Source organism: Lagopus muta, chromosome 6 (assembly GCF_023343835.1).
Source record: "Lagopus muta isolate bLagMut1 chromosome 6, bLagMut1 primary, whole genome shotgun sequence".
Taxonomy (NCBI): domain Eukaryota; kingdom Metazoa; phylum Chordata; class Aves; order Galliformes; family Phasianidae; genus Lagopus; species Lagopus muta.
In genome coordinates this window covers 5984061-6006680 of record NC_064438.1, presented here as the reverse complement: position 1 = coordinate 6006680, position 22620 = coordinate 5984061, and the positions used below count along the sequence as shown (strand labels likewise).

At 47.0% G+C, this 22620-nt stretch overlaps 1 protein-coding gene across 2 annotated transcripts in view; it reads left to right on the top strand.

Annotated features, from left to right (window-relative positions):
* The first annotated feature begins 8614 nt into the window (after positions 1 to 8614).
* The window catches only part of BAHD1 (bromo adjacent homology domain containing 1), a 33951-nt gene continuing 19945 nt past the window's right edge, over positions 8615 to 22620 (top strand). Inside the window, exon 1 of one of the 2 annotated variants that reach the window (XM_048947292.1) lies at positions 8615 to 8759. The gene's annotated coding sequence lies outside the window, so the exon portion shown is untranslated. Of the gene's footprint in view, positions 8775 to 22620 lie in introns of both variants that reach the window. The other variant, XM_048947293.1, reaches the window with a different exon arrangement.

The following is a 22620-nucleotide window of genomic DNA, read 5'->3' as shown; positions in this document are numbered from 1 at the left end:
ATATACCTTTCAACCTACTCCAGTGATTCTCTGCCCTTATTTAAAAAAAAAAAAAAAAAAAAAAATTCTTCCTTATATCCAGCCTAAATTTCCTCCCCTTTAGTTTGAAGCTATTTCCCCTTGTCATATCACAACAGGTCCTGATAAAAAGTCTGTCCCCTTCTTTCTTACAGCTCCCCTTTAGATACTGACAGGCTGCTCTCAGGTCTCCCTGGAGCCTTCTCCAGGCTGCACACAGAATCATAGAATCATAGAATGGCCTGGGTTGAAAAGGATCACAATGATCATCTAGTTTCAACCCCCTGCTATGTGCAGGGTTGCCAACCACCAGACCAGGCTGCCGAGAGCCACATCCAGCCTGGCCTTGAATGCCTTCAGGGATGGGGCATCCACAGCCTCCTTGGGCAACTTGTTCTAGTGTGTCACCACCCTCTGTGTGAAAAATTTCCTTCTAATATCTAACCTAAACCTCCCTGTCTCAGTTTAAGACCATCCCCCCTTGTTCTATCACTATCCACCCTCATCAACAGCCGTTCCCCATCCTGTTTACATGCTCCCTTCAAATACTGGAAAGCCGCAATGAAGTCTCCCTGGAGCCTTCTCTTTTCCAAGCTAAACAAGACCAGTTCCCTCAACCTTTCTTCACAGGAGAAGTGCTCCAGCCCTCTGATCATCTTAGTGCCCTCCTCTGGACCCGCTCCAAGAGCATCCACCAGGACCCCCAAGTCCCTCTCCGCAAGGCTGCTTGCTCTCAAGGAGATCTTCCCCCAGTTTGTACAAATACCTGGGATTGCGCTGATCCAAGTGCAGCACCCTGCACTTGGCCTTATTGAACCGTATCAGGTTTTCATGGCCCACTTCTCCAGCCTGTTCAGATTCCTCTGGATGGCTTCCCTTCCTGGTGTGTTGACTGCACCACTCAGCTTGCTGTCATCTGCAGACTTTCTGGGGGTACACTCAATGCCCTCATCTGTGTCATTGATGAAGATGCTGAAGAGCACCAGTCCCAAGACCAACCCCTGAGGGACATTGCTTGTGACCAGCCTTCACCCTGACACAGAACCATTGATCACAACCCTTTGCCTGCGTCCAGGCAGCCAATTCTTCATCCATCCAACGGTCCATCCTTCAAATCCACACCTCTCCCCTTTAGAGAGAAGGATGTGGTGAGGAACCATGTCAAAGGCCTTGTAGAAGCTCAGGTATATGACATCCACCGCCCCTTCCCCGTCCACCGAAGCCGTCACTCCATCATAGAAGGCCTCCAGATTGGTCAGTCACGATCTGCCCTTTGGTGAAGCCATGCTGGCTGTCTCGAATCACTTCTTTATCTTGTATTTGCCTTAACATAGCTTCTAGAAAGCAGAGGTGAGGCTCACCGGACTGTAGTTTCCAGACTCTTCCTTTCTTAAAAATAGGAGTAATGTTTCTCTTTTTCCAGTCACTGGGGACTTCATCAGACAGTCATGATTTTTCAAATATGATGGAGAGCGGCTCGGCAACCACATCAGCCACCCCTTTCAGAGCCCTAAGATGGATATCATCCAGCCCCATGTACTTATACATGTTCAATTTCATGAGGAGGACTCGGACTTGTTCCACTGTTACAGCGGGACAGAAACCACTCCCCTCACCCTCCCCTACAGGCTCAGGGTCCTGGCAGACATGGCAAGCCTGACCACCCACGAAAACCAAGGCAAAGTACTCATTGAGTACCTCAGCTTTTTCTATTTCTGAGGAAGCCAGCTCCCCATTACCTTTCATCAGAGGGGGAACATTCTCCGTGGCCTGTCTCTTCCTATCTATGTACCTTCAGAACCCCTTCTTGTTGTCTTTCACATCCCCCACCAAGTTCAGCTCCATCTGTGCCATGGCTTTCCTAATCCTATCTCTACACACACGGATAACAGTCCTGTATTTCTCCCAGGATACACAACCCTGCCTCCACTTTCTTTATATTTCCCATCTCTTTTTCCTTAGTTTATGCTGCGGGTCCTTGCACAGCCATGACACCTGCCCCCCCTGCTCGACTTCTTCTGCTGGGGGATGCAGAGCTGTTGCACTCTCAGAAAGGTGTCCTTAAAGAGCTGCCAGCTTTGTTCTGTGCCCATGCCCTTAAGGTCAGCTTCCATCCCCAGTTCTCTCAGCTTATCCTCAGAGGAGAGATGCTCCATCCCTTGGATCATTTCTGTGGTCCTCCTTTGGACATACTTGACCAGGTCCACATCTCTCCTGCACTGAGGACTCCACATCTGGACGTAGTACTTCAGGTGAGGCCTGTCCAGTGCAGAGCAGAGGGGCAGGATCAACTCCCTCATCCTGCTGGCCACGCTGCTTTTGAAGCAGCCCAGGATACAACCAGAAATGCATGAGGGCACATTGCTGGCTCATATCTGACTTACCATCTACCTGTACTCCCAAGACCTTTTTTGGTAGGGCTGTGCTTCATCCTTATATCCCCAGATTTACAAAGCTGCCAACACCATCCACCCCTCATTTCGTCCCCTAGACAAGACTTCACCTCTCTGCCAGCCTGGTCAGCAAAGGCAAGTTGGCGTAATGGAAGCTCCCAGAAGCATGGAGAAGCAGAAATGTCCCCTCGGACACCAGAGCAGCACTGAGGAATGTCACTGTCACAGACATGCAGACGTTCCTCAGTGCACTACATCTGGGTGACACAAAGAGAATAGGGCTGAATTTCTAGTGGTGATGCAGCTGTTTCCTATGGAAATGCAGGCTGTCCTTAGCTTGTGCCGTCGGGATTTCTATTAGGTTTCCTGTATTAGTTGCAAGGAAAAAAGTCAGTGTTTTGAGCTGTAAACATAGCAATGTATTTGTTCCTGCTGACTTGCCCCATCCTTGAGCCTCACCGTTTGCAGATGGTCCTATAATTACTGTTTGCGTTCCCATCATATCTTTTTGGGACATGTGTTTTGTGTTCACATTTCTCCAGTCTCTCTGTTTTGTGAATCACACTTCATAAAATAATGGCTACCCAGGGAACGCGAGGCATAACATTTTATTCTTCCCGTGCATATGAATTTTTCACTAGTGTTGCCATGATCCAGCTCATAAGACTGAGCCCTTGCTTTTAATCTGTATTTGGCAATATTCTTAAGCACACTCCTACTTCTCACTTCAGGCCATGATAATACTGAAGTATGTTTTTAACTCTTACTCCTGTGATTTTCTGCTTTAATTCAATCCAACCTCATTTCCTGGTCCCTACTATGCTCATCTCAAAAGCCAATTTCATTGTCCCTCTCTTTTTTTTCTAAATCCCCATCAATGCATTTGGCTCACAGCACTTACATGTTCCTCACTAAAGCACAGCGATGTCTTAAGATGAAAGGCAAAATAAGAAATATAACATAACAACCCCCTTTCTTTTGCAGTGCACATGTGCTGAGTTTCCCTGACACCATTTATTGGTAGAAGACAGCATCTGATGCAACTGCAACAACTTTTTTAAAACTAAATATATATATGTGTATTAAAACCTTCATAGCAGCAAAGCTAAAAACAGATGCTTCCCTCAGTCTCAAGCACAATGCTTTGCATTTGCCATTTTTGCAGGTAACGAGATCATCTAGGGCACCTTCATGCAGTCAGATCCCTCTTATTCAGCCCAAATCCCTCCTGACTGCTTTCAAGGGAAAAGGGGAAATATTTCACCCTGTTCAGAATGAGCAAAAGCTGATGTTTGAACAGAAATCTCAGCGGAAACTGCTTATGTAACCACAGCTGGTATGTTGCGCACCTAAATACTGACAGCCAATTTACTTCTTGGTGTAATATAATTCCAAGTCAGTCAATAGAGCCCCACCAGGGATTAATTTGGTCTTTAGTATTTACTGGGTTAGCCTCACAGTCAGGGCTGGAGGGGGAAGGAGAGGGACTGCTCCTTTTCTTTTGCTGCTACAGTCAGTGCAGCACAAGCATTTTACTGATGTCGAGGAATCAGTAGGGCTGAGGTAATTCCACTACTCCAGAGCTGGGGATGGTTTCTTGGTGCCTGTTCATTTGAGGAGGTGCCTGGAAAAACTGCAAAGAGCACTGAGCAGGAGAAGCAAGGGCTAAGTTGCTTTGGTACAGAAAGCAGCCAGAGGAGCTGGGAAGTTTTTTCCAGGGCAGGGAGCAGTGCTTGCAATAGAAAGGGCAGCTGCATGTGAGTAAGCCTAGGCTGTTTCCTTTCAGGGACGGCAGAGCTGATTAAGCAAGTACCTGAGGTTGGAAAACCTGCATGTCATGTTACTTTTTGCTGAAGGAGCAGAGGTTGTTCTCTTTTGTTAAATGAAACCAAAAGCCTTCTCTTACACTAGTTGTAGTACTATTTTTTTCAGTTCTTATTAACAGGTCTCCCTTGCTAGAGACGAATTTGTAACCCAGCCCCATCATGCCAGGTGCCATGTGAAGACATGACCTCAGGGATCCTGTGCTACCTGGAAAGGTAGGAGCTGGCTATCGTCCCGCTCTTCGCTCTTCCTTCCCTAAGGCCTGACCAAGGAACCAGTCAGAGCAGGATCCTCCAGACTGCCATGACTTGCTGCTTTCCGTGTGTGAACTTACCTGTTGTACACCTTGCTGCCTAAGCCTCCCAGCCTGTTTGCAAGCTGCCTATGTCACGATGCTTTCCATCCACAGTGGTGTGTTTTGCAGGCGCTGGTGCTGATTTGTGTGGAGAAAACCCGGCCCTTAATTCCTGCTGGATTGTGCTGGAGCTGTGGAGGTTTACATCTTCTTCTGGTCAACCCCATAGCCCACCAGAGATGAGGAATACAAATCCTTCTCCTGCAATCCTATGTGTTGTTCCTTTCCCCAAAAAACAAGCCAGAAGTTGAGATAGGAACATCTCCTGTTGGGACTTTGGTGATTTGTTTTTTTGTTGTTAATGAAAGAAAGGGGAAAAAAACAGCCCAAGTCTCATCTGCTCAGTGTGCTGATGGGTTGAAGAACAGCAGACCCATGGCTGTGTTTTTCTGCAATCAGCAATTAGCTTTATATTTTTTCCTTCTCCTCATCCCTCTGAGAAAGGAATGATGGAAGGCCCCACTTCAGAACAAATTGGGTTTTTACAAAGGGAGGGAGCTTTGCAGGTGGCTTTGTGTCATACTCCTGGTAGGACTCTGGAGGATACAGTCTTCTATTCTTGACTTCCCATCCTAAAGATGTCCTGTTCTGGGTACTTGGAAGAGTGATTTCACCTCCACCTTTTCTGAAAACAAGCTGTTAAATATGTGAATTCCCTCTACTTATCTTTAAATTTCAGCATCAATTCTAAGCAAATATTTGCCTCGTGAATGCTGGGAAGATGTAGTTTTATTTGCAGGAATTACAGTGCAACTTAAGCTACATGTAACACAGACTAAATGGTGGTAGGTACAGGCTGGAGAGTAAAGGAGAACCGCTAATTAAAATGTGAGGTTCATTCATGTGCCTTGATCTTTTATTTTTATTTGGAAGACCCCAGGTGAACACTCCAGGCAGCCTGTTAGAATCATGCTTGTATTTTCTTGCAGCCTCACTGTGGGTCACTCAGTGCAGGAGCAGGTTTCCAAAAACCTGCTCCTGCACTGAGTGACCCACAGTGAGGCTGCAAGACCAACAGCCCTTGTGCATCAGTCCTCCAAGGGGCTCTGGCCTTGTCCCCATGCCAAAACCCTCCTGAGCTTCCCTGCTAAATTACTGAAGCCATATTGTGAATGTCACAGTAGCAACATACAGTTCCCGAGATTTGTAATTTCCAGTGCCTTCATTTTTCTGCTCCAAAGCTGGGTTCTGTTCAGCTAACAGAGTCCAAGGAAGCTGATTTCTGAAGCTGCTGAAACACATCTAATGACTGGTGTGAGCATGTTCTCTGTTATTTTAAAATTTAACTCACTCTAGTGCTCAGCGGTGCTTTAGTTACCCTCCTGTTGGCTGGGGCTTGCTGCAGAGGGAAGGACTCTACTAAAAATGTAATTTTTACAGGGCAGTTTGGCAGAAACGTGAGTATCAGGGGGGAGAAGCGCGATGCAGCTCTCTGCTCTGAGGAGAGAGGCAATCCTTAGCGCTGGGTGATGCTCAGCTGTGTTAAATGGAGGCCGCAGAAGTCCCATTCAAAGAGGATGCTTCTGCAGGGAAAATGGGGTAAAGGAGAGCATTTCAGTGTCTCTCTCTTTTTAAGGACAGTAGCTAACCCCTAAAGCAGGTGATGGAGAACAAGAATGATTCTGCAGTGCTGTATCGATGGAGCAAGCTGTCATGTGGTTTTTGATAGAAATCCACTTATTTTATAATTAGGGGCTTATAATAACATGGGGCTGCACCTTTTACTGCAGATTTTAGTAAGTGACTCAGTAGTGACTGTGGCTGCACTGTAAAGCATGGCCATACCTCCCGGGGCAGCCTCCTAAGTGAAACTGGGGACACATCCCTGTCTTTCCACACATTATGTTCTGCTAGGTATGTAAAATATTTGCTAACTTCTCATTAGATAATGCTGTGATGGTGGTCTCATAAATCCTTGCATGAACGGTTTCCCATTTGAATGCTGCTGAAGAGCCGGGGAAGCTCATTGTTCAGACTGATAGGAGCGTGCACTACTTTCCAATAGGGGATGTGCTCATACAGAGAGCTGCAGATAAAGGCATGCATACTTCCCTTGCTGCCTTCCAGGACTGTAGCTGTTTGGGCTATTTCAGCTCTGTTCTTTTCTGCTGCATCACCAACGATTGGTATTTGTTTCAGGCAGGCTTCTGGTTGATTTGTACATCACGCTCAGATGCAGTGTTCACCACCACCGGGGGCTCCCATGCAGAGTTCTGACCCTCTGGATGGGATTCCTCTTCTCCTACGGCACTCCAGAAGCATGGCAGTCAACAGAATTCACTGATACACAATCAAGTGGGGCTCAAATCCTGACTGGGGGAAAATGCTGGATTGTCACACACATTGAATGCAGAGGAAGCAATGAAACTTTGGCTTAAAATTTAAGGAAATCACACTTTTTTTTTTTTTTTTTTTTTTTTTTTTTTGAGTCAGTGCCTCCAAATAGTTGAATTCTCCCTTAATTTCATCCTGCATAGACTTTGGGCCTGGCTAAGATCACAGCAGACACTGATTTTGCTCTTTCTTGCTAGGTCCTTTGGACCTCCACAAGAAGGGCAGAAAAAAAGCACGTTAGCCTCCTAGTTTCCTGCAGCTATGCTGCATTTCAAGCAGACTCTTAGAGCTGGAGAAGACTTAACTTACGGTGTACGTTGCCAAGAGAGGTGGTGGAAGCCCTGTCCTTGGAGGCATTCAAAGTTAGGCTGGATGGGAGCACCTGATGGAACTGTAGGTATCCCTGTGCATTGCAGGGGAATTGGACTAGATGGCCTTTAACGCTCCCTTCCAATGCAAACGATTTCATGATTCTATGATTTTTCCCTCTCAGTTGCTTGTTCCATACACTGAACTTCTCAGAAGTTGAGGAGTGAAAACAAGCTAACAACAAAAAAATACCACCATGAAAGTTGCACCAACCCAAGACACCATATCTGTGATAAAACAATGTATCACCCGTGGGTTTTTAAATCAGTTTTGTCAATATGTGGAGGGGGTTGACTGCCATGCTGGTTGGGAGACAAAAGGAATTGCTGCTGTGTGTTGGGACTGTTGGAGGAGTCTGTGTTGGAAGGGTTTGTGTTGGAGGAGTCCTCTGGGCTGGGCACAGTGATGAGGACATTGAGCCAAGCACTGGGGATCTGGCCTTTTTTCACCCCAAAACATGCCATAATTTAAGCCTACGAGGTGGGTAGAAATGCCCAAGATTGCCATATACTGACACAAAACTGCGACCATCTTTGCACCAAGCAGTAGGATTGCCCTTCTTCATGGCTGCACCATCAGCATGACTTCTCATGTGTCACCCACGCCAAGTTTTTCTCCCCCGCACCCTGTGAAGTGAAACTTTTTCAGCGTACAGCGCATAAAGGGGACAAACAATGGGAAACAAACGGCCCCGAGGGGTGACAGTTGGACGGGAGCGGGTTCTCCTCAGGAAACCACCCGTTGCAGCTGCTCTCTTGGGGAGGCTGTGTGAGGAAAGCTGAGGGTCCAGGGGCTCGCCTGGGGCCCCTCAACTTTTGTTCATAGCCCCTTGGTGTGACGAGCTCCCCCGGGGACTGTCAACCAGCCATTGGGGACGGGCACAAGGCTCTGGGGAGGAGCAGAGCCCGCGGCAGGGCGAAGGACCGCCGACGCTGTGAGGGGCTCCCTCGAGGCTAGCGGGGGCGGGGGGGGGCCGCGGGCCTCTGAGGGGACGGGATCGGGGGGCGGGGCCGCTCGCGGCGATTGGCCGACGGCGGCGAGCAGGGCCGATCGCCATTGGTCGCCGCGGCGAAGCGAGCGGCGGAGCGGCGGGCGGCGATTGGCTGTGGACGAGGAAGCAGGAAGGAGGACGGAGGGGCTGGGCGGCTTGCGGGGAGTTCGCGGCGAGCGGCGGCGGTAGCGGCGGCGCCTCCTTCCCTCTCTCACCCACCCCCCCCTTTCTCCCTTCCCTCAGCCCCCGCCCCCCCTCCCCTCCCTCCGGCCCCCGCCCCGCTCCCGGCCTCTGCGCGCCGCCCGCCCGGGCCGCGCCGGATCGCGACGCCCTGCGGCGAGGGCGGGCGGCGGCGGCGGCGGCGGCGGCGGGGAAGAGCGCCTCATCCCCATCCCGGTGCTGGCGGAGGAAGCGACGCTGACGCAGCAGCGCGGAGCCCGGCGTTCGGGCGCCGCTGGATCTCGCCCCACCCGGGGTGAGTCCCCACGCGGTGAGGCGGGAGCAGGTGCCGGGCCGCCGAGCTCCGGGAACTTTGGGCGAGGGGGTGGGAAGCGGCAGGTGGGGGGGCCGGGCCCGGGCGGGCAGGTGCGGGCGGCGGTTGGGAGCGGGGCCGGGCCTGCGGCGGGGCCGCTCCCCCGGGGCTCGGCGGGACAAAGGCGGCGGGGCCGGGGAGGGGGGGCGGCTCCTGAGGGGGAGCGGCTCCGCGTGGGTCAGCGCCGAGGCGGTCCCTTGAGGAGGGGGAGCGGCCCCGCGTGGGTCTCCCTGAAGCGGTTCGTGAAGGGAGCGTCCCCGCGTAGGTTCCTCCGAAGCGGGTCCTGAGGGGAACGGCCCTGCGTGGCTGTGCGAGGGAGAAGTTGGCGTCGGGCGGCTGCGTTTTGTAGGACCCCAGTCCGAACCCGCACCTCAACACCCTACGCGCTCCTCGATTTGTGGGACCTTCTCCCCGTTTTGTCCCACGCCCGGTGCAGGTGCTCAGGAGCCGTGCTTGAGTTTGGATTTACAGCCCCATCTCTTCACCCTTTCCTCTTCGTGCTGCACTTGCCCGTTTGCACATCTCTCGCCGTTGGACCCGTTGCTCCGTTTCCTCTTCTTCTTTTGTGTAGCAGAGCTTCTAATGGAGGCAGCTTCGCTGGCTCCCTCTTTTCCAGCTGCTTCCACGAGACCGGCGCATGTGACCGGGCCGAGCTTTAAGATCTTAAGGGGGGGAAAAGGGGGAAAAAAAAAAATATCAGCATTTGGGATATATTCTCATCTCTGCCTCTTCCTTCCCATTCTCCTTGTGGAAGAGGGTTTGGTTGGATTTTAACACCCCAACCCTTCCCCCCCCCTCCTCCCCCCCACCGGCCCGAAGTCAGAATTGTCGGGAGCTTTCGGATACTCGTTCCATTCAGTGCTTAGGTGCAATTGAAGGTCGAGCTCTTCGGTCCTGCTGATGAGCACTTAGTTTTGGGGTCTTCATATTCTCAGCTGAAGGCTTCCTGTTGTTGTGTGATGGACTGATGCTTCTGAAACGTGAATGTGGTTGAAATAGCAGTGTGCTGCTGGTATCTTTACCAGGAATATCCTGCTAAAGTGTTTATCCTGAGCCATTCTTGGTGTGTGTCATCTTTGAGCTACCTCAGTCCTTCCCGAGTTCAGCTGGAGCTCTCTGAATACTTGTTTGTGGTCATGAAGTGTGCCTTAGGCTGATTTACCAGCACTTTAATTTTTTATTATTATTATTATTATTTGAGCATTGATTTCTGTTTGTTTTCCTAATTAATTCAATGCAGTGATGGAGCAGCAGCGTGGGTTTCCCAACTGCTGTGTCTGTGGTGACATGTAGCATTACTCCTGGGTATAAAATCAGCTGGAAAACCCCAAACTTGTGAGTGACATAACTTTGTGGGAGTGGAAAACCCTTCCTGGATATGCTCCCTTTGGCATGGACTGACAGTGACGTTTGAATGGTACAATTTTACTGAGAACTGTTGTGTTTGGAGGTAAAAGCAATTGGAACCTTACTTTGTAGCCCAAAGTTGTTGGTTTAGAAGCTGCTGGGTTCTTTTGACTAAGTTTAAGGTTGTGCTTCGTCTTTCTTAGAACCATCTGCAATACCTTGTTGCCAACCTGGTAATATTATTTCTGTGGGATTTTTCCTCTTGCTGGGCAAATTGATACCAATGGTGTTGGTTGTTACTGTGTGATCATGGCACTGTATGGACTGGGGGACTGGTGGATATCCTTTTGAGACAGCTTTTGGTCACTATTTTTGGGAAATCAAGCAGGTGAATCTGGTGCTGGAGGTAGTGCAAATGGTGTGGATTTTTGTGCCCCATTGGTTAACTGTAGCAATGCAGCCCATGGCAGTAACAAACCACTGCTTCCTGCCCAAGCAGCCGAGCTGATGGAGTTACGGCTAGCGTGTTGTTATAATACATGAAACAGCAGTTTGGATAACTGAGAAATACAAAATCTGGAAAATAAACACCCTAGAGAAGCTGTAAAATTAAAACTTGTGTGTTGTGCCATGGGCTGGCACCATTCCGGATATCTCTGTATGTGATGGTGAGGAAAGTGTGGTGGCTTCTAGGGGCTTTCCTCCCAGCCCATAAGGTTTTCTGATGATCTCTTTTGCTTTGCTTCACTTTCCAATGTGTTTGTGTCATCTGAAGGCAGGTTACTGATGGCCTGTGTTCAATCTGTTTATTTTTGTGCCCGCAGCTCTATGTCAATCTTCAGTATTTCCTCTAACGGTGAAGGTTGAGGACCGTTGGTAACTTTTGGATGTAAAGTCTGGAAAGGGGAGAAAGGAAAAAAGGAAGAGTTTTCTAGCTGGTACTCACAGGGAGTCATGCCCTTCCAATTAATTCTGGAAGCCTTTGGGGCAAAGGGTGATTCTTTGGAAATGCTAGTAGCCATCCAGCACCAGCCTCTGCACACTTCTAATGGAAAAAAAAAAAAAGTAAATACATATATTAAAATGTGTGGCCAGATTGCTGCTCTTAAACGAAGGAATTACTTCTGATGAGAGTGTTGTGAAACCCTCTTACGTTTTTGCACTTACAGCCTCCCCATGCTGGCAAGCAGTGTCCTTTGAACAGGGAAGATGTGTTTAAATCTAAAACTGATGGATTTGTTTCTCAATACAGAAAGAAATACGATTGGTTGGAAAAGTGCAATAGGCCTTCATCCACTCACTGCCCAAACTTGATTGTTAGCATTTACTTTTACTGGAAAGAAGTAAAATTAAGTAGGAAGTTGCAGTGTTTCTGTGAAAGTGAAGAATCCTCCCTTGAAAGAATGGGGTGAAGGCAATATTGTGTTAGTGTGAGATGAGGGAGTGCTGTTGTCATTAAAGCAAAAGCGTAGGGTATCATTAAGCAGAATAAATGCAAATCTGGTTTAAGATGAATTCGTTTTGCACCTGTTCTCTCACTTATGTCAATATTTGGGAATTGGGATTTAATTAATCTCTTAAATGTTATTTCTTCTCTTGTGATGCAAGCAAAACCCCATTGAAGACAGGGCAGAAACTGAAGCTGGCTGGGTGCACCAAATGTGGTCAGCTGGGAGAGACAGGCAGCCTGAGCCTCTTTGTTAAATATTTTCTTTACATGTTAAGTCTCTGCATGAGCATGGATGCATTAATATAAATCCCAAAGAATGTTTCAGGTGAATTTGTGGTAGAAGTCACTGAGCTGAGGGCATCCAGCCTCCACCTGGGCGGGAGTAGCTGAAGTGAGGATAACGGTTTTGGAGATATGGTTAGTTTTCCTATACTCAGTTCATCACTGGTAAGCACTGGATTTCAGGAGTATCTTCTGCAGGGGTGTGTGGTTGTTGACTGCAAGCAAGCTGAAAATGAGACATGGGACACTTGTGCTCTTTGCCTGATGTGCTCAAGCAATGCCTGGGCTCGCTTGCGTTAAGTGGTGGGGACGGTTGGTCCTTCCTTGGCTGGTTAAAGTACCGTGAAAACATGCGGTGTAGTTTGATGTGAGACTGGTGGCTCTAAGCAAACACACTTGGTGTGCGTAACTACACTGTTAGCAGTGGAGCATGGCAAATAAACACTTATTAAGACGGGAAAGGAATGTGCATCGGCTCACTGAGAGCACAGCATGACCAGGGTCTCACTTGAAGCTTTTCATGCAGGAGCACTCCTTCTACCACCTTCTAAAAACCCTGCCTTGCAGATGCATCTTCATTAAGATGTTTGGTTTGCTTACTGCTAAGGGCTGCTTCCAGCTGTTCTTTTTGCAGTTCTTCCTTTGCTGTTTGAGTGTCCCAGCTCACAGTAGGGGATTTTGTGAGGTGCTGACTGCAGCGCTGGGATGAAGACCAGCCTCACAGTGATGGAGAGATCAGGGCAGGGAGGCTTTGCACGTGTCGTGGCACCTCCATCCCCTGCAGAAGCAGAGTGGTGCAGCAGCGTAGTTGCTCTTGAGGTGCTCCTGGTGCTATTCCACATGTTGGGAATTGCGCACAGAGCAGCTGGGCTGAGTCAGGATGCTTTTGGCACCTGTAGTCATGGGATCTATTAAATTTGCTAAATTGCATCATGTTTGAGAATAAGACAGTGCTTTGCTTCAGAGCTGCAGGTTGCTGTGTTCCTTGTGTCCTGATTTTCTGGAACAAAGGTGTGACTAAAGAAGGAAACGATGATTTTCCCTCCTGCTTTGTAAGCCATATCACAGGAATGCTTTCTGGCACCCATTGTTCTTCAAGCAGTTTTTTTTTTTTTTTTTTTTTTTTTTAAGAGCTTTCTCCTGCTTGGCTTTGAGTGCGTGTGGCTTGCCCAGCTCAGCAGACTTGGTCTGTATAAAAGGTCTCGTGTTTTAATGTCTGCTTGCATATTGATATTTCAAATTATTTACGATGCTTTCAGAAATAAAGAGGAGGTGCTTCCTTTCAATTGACTCAATGCTGACAGCTTTGCTGCCGTCTGAATGATCATCCTTGAAATAAAATCCCAGCTCTGGAGAAGTACCGAGCAGCGTGGGCACTGCTGCCTTGTCCCTGCACCGCGCACGGCCTTCTATTGTTCCTGGCTGTGGCCTGTGCAAAGCGCTGAAAATAGCCCGCTCCCGTCTGCCTTCATGCTGCACAGCGTTCTATCGTGTCCTCTTTGTGTCTTTGCCTGCTGAATACCTAGCTTGGGATTACATCCGCAGCCAAGGAGCTGCGGGTACGCACGGAGGAGAGGCAGGAGCTGACTTTTGCAGGCTGGAGGGGCAGACACTGCGGTGGGGAGCACAGCTGAGCAGCAGCACCGCGGTGCTCACAGTGCTGCCTGAGTCGGAAAGTGCCTGCTCGGCACAGAGCCTTTGCTGGGGAAGTTCTTTCAACTGGATTATTTTTTTTTATTATTATTTAACGAGGCCCTAAAATGGAGGGGACTTGGTGAGGGTGACAGTGTTATGTGAGTGTGCCGGGGGAGCGAACATGTTCTGGCTGATCTGGGAATAGCATGGAAGGGGAAAGGATTTGTGGAGGAGGGTATTAATGCATCTCCCTCTGCAGAGGGAGGATGGAGGTGCAGTGTGGAAGCAAACAGCAATAATCATATTGATAAACAGCAATGATTTGGAGGGATGAGTAAAGTGAAGGGTGATGTTTATTTAACAAAACAACATACAAATATGCAAGAAGCATGTTTGATTTTGTTTTTTTTGTCTAGCTTGGAATCAGTGCAGGAAACCAAAGCTGGAGATGAAACCATCTTTCCAGTGTGAGGAAGGTAGCAGAGGAAAGAGGTTTGTCTGCTGTAATCATGTGCAGACCAAGAGGAAGAGGGGTTTTCTTTAGGACACCTGGCTAAATGACAGGTGACATTCTGGACAGGTGAATCTCAAATTGGGAATTCTTTACATTTCAGCCAACTGCACAAGGAGCAGAGCTGAACTTAGCTTTTATGGGTTTGTGCCCTGAATCCCAAACGTAGTAAACCCAGTTCTCCTACGTATCCCTAACTGTTTAGTGAATGATTTACAATCATAGAATTGCCCAGGTTGGAAAAGACCTTCAAGACCATCAAGTCCAACCACAATCTGACTGTAACTCTAACAAACCTCTGCTAAATCATGTCCCTGAGCACCACATCCAGATGGTTTTTAAACATATCCAGGGATGATGACTCAAACACCTCCGTGGGTAGCCTATTCCAGTGCTTAACAACGCTTTCTGTAAATAATTTTTTCCTGATATCCAACCTAAACGTCCCCTGTTGCAACTTGAGGCCATTTCCCCTCGTCCTGTCACCAGTGAGAAGAGACCAACCCCGCTCTTACTGCAATCACCTTTCAGGTACTGGAAGAGAGCAATGTGTGATTCTGTGAATAAAGTCTGCCCTCAGCCTCCTTCTGACTAAACAGCCCCTTCAGTCTCTCCTTGTAGGGCATGTTCTCTGAGCCCTTCCCCAGCCTTGTTGCCCTTCTTTGGGCCTGCTCCAGCACTTCAATGTCCTTTGTGTACTGAGGTGCCCAAAACTGAATACAGTACTTGAGGTGAGGCCTCACTGATACCAAATACAGGGGCAAGATGACTTCCCTGGTCCTGCTCATCACAACTCCTGATACAAGCCAGGATGCTGTTGGCCAGGGCACACTGCTGGCTCATGTTCAGCCGACTCTCCATCAGAACACCAAAGTCCCTTTCCATCAGGCAGCTTTCCAGCCACTCCTCCCCAAGACTGCAGGGTTGTATGGGGTTGTTGTGACCAAAATGCAGGATGACACTAGGCCCTATTGAAACTCATGCAGTTTACCTTGGCCCATCGATCCAGTCTATCCAGGTCCCTCTGTAATGCCTTCCTATCCTCTGGGAGATCAACGCTTCCTCCCATCTTGGTGTCACCTGCAAATCTACTGAGCATGCACTCAGTCCCCTTGTTGAGATCATCAATAAAGATGTTGAAAAGAAGTAGCCCAAGTACTGAGCTGTGGGGAATGGGGAACCTTGTATCAGTGGAGGCAGGATATCTGTGCCCCTTCTCCCTCTCAAGAGCCCTATCATTTTTTTCCTCACATTCTTAGGTACTTTATTTAAAGGATGATGTCTAGGAATGTAATAGGGATTTCTACCATTTTTCTTGTGTTCTGGTTGCAAAGAGGCAAAATATTTCAAAGCTGGGAGAGAACAAACAGCCCTATTAGGGAGGGACTGTTTAATCAGCCTTAAAATAGAAATTGAAAAAGTCGTTTCCATTTGTTCCAATATCCATTTCTTTTCAGGTAGTGGAAGAAGAGCCAGAGAATAATTGTTTCAGAATAAATTGCCAGCTTTTCTGAAACTGCTGTTCAGAGACCTCTGTAAAGATACGGTTTTAAGACCCTGAGCCTCTTGATGCTGAGCAACAAAGAGGATGCAGCTCTGCTTACGGACTGTAGCTCAGTATCTGAGCATTAGATCTGCTCCAAAACAGTTGTTAGGAATACACTGCAGTCTGGCACCAAGGTTCTTTGTGCAAGCATACAGTGCAGGTGCATTGCTACCTGTGAACTGTGTCTGCGCTGAGCCTATGAGTGATTTCCATCACTTGTCCCGTCTGAAACCACTAACAAGCTGAAGAACTTTTCTGTGTTCTTGGTGTTTAACAAAAATGAAATGCTTCCCTCCAAACAAAAATGTTTCTTTTGTGTTAATACAACGAGTAATTGCTGACCTTGCTTAGGGTTCTGCCTCAAAGCTTGTTACCAAGTAATTAGGTGATTCTTGAGCTTTCCACAAAGAATGGAGGGCTTCCAGTGTGCTTTTTGCACTGATATTGTGACTTATTCTGAGAGTTGGCCTTGAATTTCAGGCTGCTCAAAACTCCATCTGTCCACTAAATGTATGTCAATCCAACTTAGGCTTGCGTATGTTTCCAAGGAAACCATTGGAGGCAATGGTGAGAAATGGACCATGGAGGGGCAGGAAGGTGAGCACACCAGAGACATTTCTGCTTTTTGGTACTCCAACATGATTAAAACCTGGTTAGCTACAAAACCCTGTACAGAATAGCGTGTGGAATTCTTCCTTGTTTGACAAGGCTGTAGGTGGGCTGTTGGGTGTAGATAAAACATAGTCAATTAAAATAAAAAGTGAAGTGGCTTTGGGGGCTGCCCTCAAGATTTCATTCCAGCTCTTAGAACTTAATGTTTCCCCATTGCTTTGCATAGTGCTGTCCTAATTTTCCCATATAAAAACCTGTCGATCCTCCTCTGGACTGAGAGCAGTAAATGTTTGCTCTTTCCTACCCAAAGGAGTCTCAGTTTTTGTTTGTTTGTTCTTTAAAGACAAGTTGAAAATTTAGGCAAATCAAAAATCAGTATCCTGGTTGTGTTAAAAGAGCAGCAAAGCATCTTGAGTGCTGTACGCACAGTATTTCTGCGCTGTTTCAGTACTGTGATAGGTGATGCTGAAAGAATTGGAGAAGTGGGTGAGTATCTGCTTGCTCTTACCTCAGGAAGTGCTGCAGTACCTCGAGGCTCATCTCCCACCCAAGGCAAAAGGAAACCTGAAAGATTACCCTGAGCAGAAAGTTGTGTGGCTTGTTGCTCTCTTATTTTGTAGCCCCCTCAGCCTACTGTATGGATCATCGCAGAGAACTCATGGGACTTTTATATCCATGGGGCTCTGAAAAGCTTCTCTGCTCTTTGTTCTAAAGTTGTACGGAGACAGAGACAAAATTTGCACTTGGTTTCTGTTCAGAATAAATGAGTTTTCCCCCGTTAATAGGAATTTCCCTTTAACTGAGAGTTTAAATTCTCTAGCAGTCAGAATTGCCTTGCTTTCCAGAGAGAGGTGTATTTCTGCCTGTTAACACAGCCATTAAATAAAATGTTTATCTTGGCTTCTGGAATGAATAGAGAGATTCTCACTTTGGAGCTCTAAACCTGATTGCTATCTGTCATTTAGTTTAAAGAATGCTGCTAGCTTGCTCAGATTTAAAAATATTTTACTGTGACAAATAGCTGAAGCAGAAGCAGAAATCCTGGTGTCTGGGGATATCCTGCATGGTTGTATTGTATCCTTGTGTATTGTAACTGTAGGCTGAGGCTGAAGCTCCTCAGCTCTAAGCTCTTTGCAGCTGTCGTCCGACATCAAATCGGATCCTCTTTGGATCAAATCTCTGAATATTTGGACTGCCAGCAGCAAAACTGGCTCTGGTAGTCTTGGACTCTGGGACAATGTGGTGGTGCACGGTGGGGGGCCTTTGCAGTGCATGCTTTTTTTATCAACTGCTTACCCATCTGTGTCTGCACGTACTGTGGGTAAGCCAAGCCTGCTGCATGCAGCTTTCTTCTCTCTTCCAGCAGCTCCTGGAAACTTTCTGCCGGTTCTTCCATCGTTCAGTCAGGAGCTGTGAGTGTCTCCTGCTGCCGCTTTGGCTCAGTGTCAGCTGGCAGCTCCTCCAGCTGCAGGCATCTCTCTCCGGTCAGATTTACAGCAATCCAGTTGAGAATTTTGTCTGTTGGAGGCTCTACCTCTGAACTGCTCGTGTCTTCTACACTGGTGCTCTTGTGTAGGCAACTTGGATGTAGGAGGGCGCTTCTTTTCCCCAGTCCTTTGCCCCACGTGTTGGGTACCTTGGTGTGTTCTGGTCTTACAGCCCAGCCAGCATTCTCAGATTCCAGAGATGATGATCAAGGAGCAGTGCTGTTTAGTTTCTCCATTTGCCAATACTCAAAGTTCATCGAAAGTTTTGTTCTTTTCTGCACTGTACTCTCCTTGAAGCCAGAGCTGGTGGAAGCACAGGGTGTCTGTGAACTGTCAAGGTGTTTGTGAGGAGCACCTTGTATAGCACTTAAAGGGTTTTGTCCCATCTAACGCGTTTGGGTATTTTGAAATCACAGCCTGACTTCAAGGGACCTTCCTGAAAATCCAGTTGGAGGCACCTGTGATTCTTCCATAAAACTAAGCTGAATTGCTCAAAAGCTTTGTGGTTCCAAAGAGAACATCTTAATTACATTTTCTTTGCCAGCAATCAGATGTCTGCTTGTCCTCTGGAGCTCAAGCTTCCTTAATGGTGACCTTCTCTGGTATGAAAATTGAAGTGTTTTGAACACCTGAAGTTGCTGGCTTCTCCTTGGAATGAAATGGTACCTCTGTTCAAGGCAAATGCTGAAATAGGCCCTTCTCATGGCATCAAGGCTGCAAGCATAATGTCTGGTGTGAAAGGTGTTGGGCATAGATGAGGTATTCACTATTCTAGCCTGGAAGCAAGCTGTAAATTCTGGTGCTCAGGAGTTTATCTGCACCAGAAAATGTCTGTCCTGTACATGAGCTTCTGCAGTTACATGGTATGGAGCTATCCCATCACTTGTTTCTGTTAACTAGCCTATTTTTTTCCATGATATCTTTTGCGAAGTGCCGTTAGCCTGAGATTTTGATGCTAGATGGATGTAGGAATCAGGAGGAAGATGCACTGCTGAGCATGTGTGCTCTTAAAACCAGGCAGTGAAAAATCACCGACGAGTTTCCCAGCTCCTGTGCTAACTGTATTGTCCCCATTGCCACATACCTGTTGGCAGCATAGGATGTAAAAAAGGACCTTGGAGTGGTTGTAATGAACCCTGCTGTGGGGCAGGGGATGAGCTGTACCAAAACATTGCTGACAGCTGTTCTTCCAACCTTTTATGTTTAACCTCAACTTCTTGAGGCAGTCTGATGCTTGTTCTAGCCCAGCGGGAGGGAAGAATGCAGGCAGAATCTTTTAAAATCTCCCTTAGTGCAGTGTAAGCCCTTCTCATCCCCTGGAGAATGCCATATTGCCAGTTTATACATTACAGACTTTTTCCCTCCACCCTTTTAATTGCATGACTTCAGCCCCTACGCCTTCTCCTTGCTGGTTGCTCTTACTCCCTCGCTGCTCTCTGGCTTGTCCTGCATTGGATACAGCACAGAGACATGAGCTGGAGCCTGTTCCCCTCTCCTTCCACCCAGCATTTTAGGAATTTCACTCTAGAATGATGTTTGTTTCTTCTTGACAGTTGGCTGTTCAACTTGTACTCCTTAATAAACGTTGGCCCCCTTCTGAGGGGTGCCGCTTTGCTGACCTGTTGCGTTTATGCCACTGATTATTCCTGCCTGTCCAGCATAGCAATCTTGAATTTGTCACTGTTGATGGACACTTTTAAACTTCTATTAGATGCTCCTTTGGCCCATCAGGATGATACTGTGAACCCTGGGGAATGTTCCAGAAGCAGCCTGAGAATACCTGAGGGGCAAAACCCAACACTTTGTTCCTCCTGCTCAGCATTAACCAAATCAAGTGGCAGCAGCCAGGCAAATTAAATAGATGACTCCCAAATATTTGCCGTTAGCAGGACTTGCTCACGTGTAGGTCTTAGGGCGTGTTTTCTGAGTAAGGTTGTATAGCATAACCTTACAGAGTCCCTCTCTATGGAGCACCTTCACTGACCAGAACAATGAATATTCAATCCAAAGCTCTTGGGGCTGAATGTGTAATTTATTCACTCTTCTTGATTCTTCTTTTTTTTTTTTTTTGTCTGTCTTACCTTCCAGCTGTGTGAAATGTAACTTGAAAAGTACTTCAGTGTCATTAAATGGCTCACCATACTGAAGCACGTTATTGTACCTATTGCTCTGAAAGCCAGGCATGTTTAATCACTCCCTCTCTAAATGGCCAAATAGTGTCATGCACTTGTAGGTATATAAATGAAAGTTAATGAGTGGATATAAAACAAATCACTCCCAGCCCAGATCTGGAAACCCTGTCCAGTCCATTTAAAGGGAATGTGTGTTGCCATGAGTGATCAAACCTGGGTGCCAGCGAATGTGTGTGTTTAAGTATATACTTCTAATGATGCGGGTAAAGGTTGAAGGAGCTGGGCCAGCTTCTAATGGGAGTTAAATGGGCTTCAGTGGAAGCGACGATCCAGCAACTGGGCTTTGAGTTTCAAAAGTGGCTGGGGTCTGAATCACCTCCGTTTTGCTTGTGGTTTCTGTCAGTTTAACACCTATGAACAGTTCTGGAGGTATGTAGCACCCAACTGTCTTGCCTCGGAGTCTGCTCCCATGTGTTTTTTTGCTAGATTAGAATCTTAGAAATGCTCCTAAAACTCCTCTCCTCTGCTCAGGACCCACGGCTACATAGGTGTTGAGTCCCTCTGCTTTCCTGGGCTGAAACGATCAAACTTAGGTTGGCATTAGGTTGGAACTTCTGTCCCTTCTTCCAAGTCTGCTTGACAGCGCTGTGTGGTCCCTGGGAGATGCTCAGGTTTCCCAGCCCATCCCAGGCCCCTAATAATCTGGGGAAGAGCCAATGCCGGGTACTTAAAAACCTTGAAGGGCTAATTGCTTGGTAATGAAAAGTGTAATGACCAAGCAATTAACTTTAATCGCTGAGTGGCTGGTGGAGGTTCAGTCTGTTGTGATAAAGACATTAGTAATGTTAGGTTCAAAAGTAAAACATGTCTCTTGTACCAGCGCAGCTGTGATTTAGGATTTCCTGCAAGTTGAGCTCTTGAATCTGCAACCCTCTCCCACTTTTCTACCTGCTGCATGTATTTCAATGTCTAATTACCTTAATGGAGAGCCAGCTAGTGGCCCCTTTCAAAGAACATTCAGCTCCAGAAAACTCACCTGCACAGCTGAAGTGAGGAAGTGAGGCAAACAGAGGAATGAAAAAGCTTTTTCTCCTTTGAGTTATCAGGAGGTGTTGCAGCACCATTCAGTTGTGCTTTTTGTTTTTTTTTTTTTTTTGGGGGGGGGGGGGGTACTTGACCGAGTGCATTAAACAGTTGAGCTGTGAAATTTGAAGAGGAATCTATAACTTCTCCCATCTTGAAGCTGTGGGTTTCTAGTTTTGTCCGATTTGATGAGAATATCCCAGTTGCGGCCACAAGTGAACTACTTCTCCAGTGCTAAGTTCAAATGCAGCATGGTCAGCTCCAGGCATAAGGTCTGCACAGTGTTCACTGTGGGTTATGAGACATGGGGAGGAGAGTGATTGGTGAATTCTGATGGTAACTAAGAAGCTTTTTGACTTGAGTTCTGGCTTGGGAATGATGGAGAACTGCACAGCTTAACTTCTGTTGCTTGTGTTCTTGGGCTGGGGAGGTGTGGAGGATGCTGTTATTTCAATGATAGGAGGTGATAGAAGAGTGATAGGAGAGTGAGGGTAGAGAGATTAAAAAAAATAAATAAGGAAATCTTTTCTTTTGAAATGTGTGTTGCATTTTTACTATAAAGAGGAAACAAATCCAGTTTCTCACCTGCACCTCTCTCAGGGATTATAACTGAGAAAGTCAGTACCTGGAGCCACAATTCTGAGGATTTAGGTGTGGAGATGGGGCTCTGTATTTTGGTTGATGTGCTGAAGTTACAGAAATCAGGTGAAATTACTTAAGGGTAAATACCAGTGTTTTTGGAGTTAGATTTTCAGGTCAGATGTAAAGGTGGTTGAGTAAGTGCCAACTGAATTGAAGGAATGTCCTGTATTTCTTGCATTTCCTCTAAGCGATCAAACTTAGGTTTGATCGCTTTTAGTTTTAGGTATTTCTTTTTGAGCTAGTTGAGGATGAGCATGTTATCTTTGGATCTCAGGGGTGCTGTGCTGACAGTTTTCAGCAAAAAAGAGTTAAGAGGGCTTCCAGAGACCTTTGTGGAGGCACTTACCTGAAAGAGGAGGAGAGAAGTCCAGATCCAGAGACAGGACAGCAGTGGCAGCTTTGCAAAATGGAGAGGAGCTGGCAGGGATGCACCTGCTGCTGGAATCCCGAAAGGTGGCACAGTTTCATGTGTCATCCATGAAATCACAGCACACCTTAAATTATTCAAGCTGAGTAGTTGGAGGAAATTGCTGAGGTGGTTGTGGAAGAGGGCGATGATATTATGTAGAAGAGCTTTAAAGTTAAGTGTAGAAAAATCTTGCAGCTTGCTCTTCAAAATCATGTCTTGGAAGTAATTTGTTACTCCATCTTGGTCATGTAAGCAGGAATGGAGCCAGGGCTCTCTGAGCAAAGTGACGTGTGATTGATATTTCACCAGACTCAGCCTTTTGCTGTGTAGGAATTTAGCTTGAGTTTTGCGTATATGAAAAATCAGGAACAGGGCCTTTTTTTTTTTTTTTTTAAACCTTCATTAATTTGCTTGGCAAAGCTTGTGCTCCTTCTAAAAATGTGACTGTCAAAGCGGGAGAATTATTTTTGACTTAGTTTTTCAGACTACTTATAGATGTCTTACTGGGTGCTGTTAGCATAGCTGTCGTGGGGGCAGCTTCACACTGAACTGTTTTAAAGTCTTAGTAGGCAATTCCTTATAAACAATAGGTACTAAACAGTTCTAGTGTTTTATATATGGTGGTGGTTGCTGCTGATGATCTTGGGTATTTCATAAGAATTGCAAAA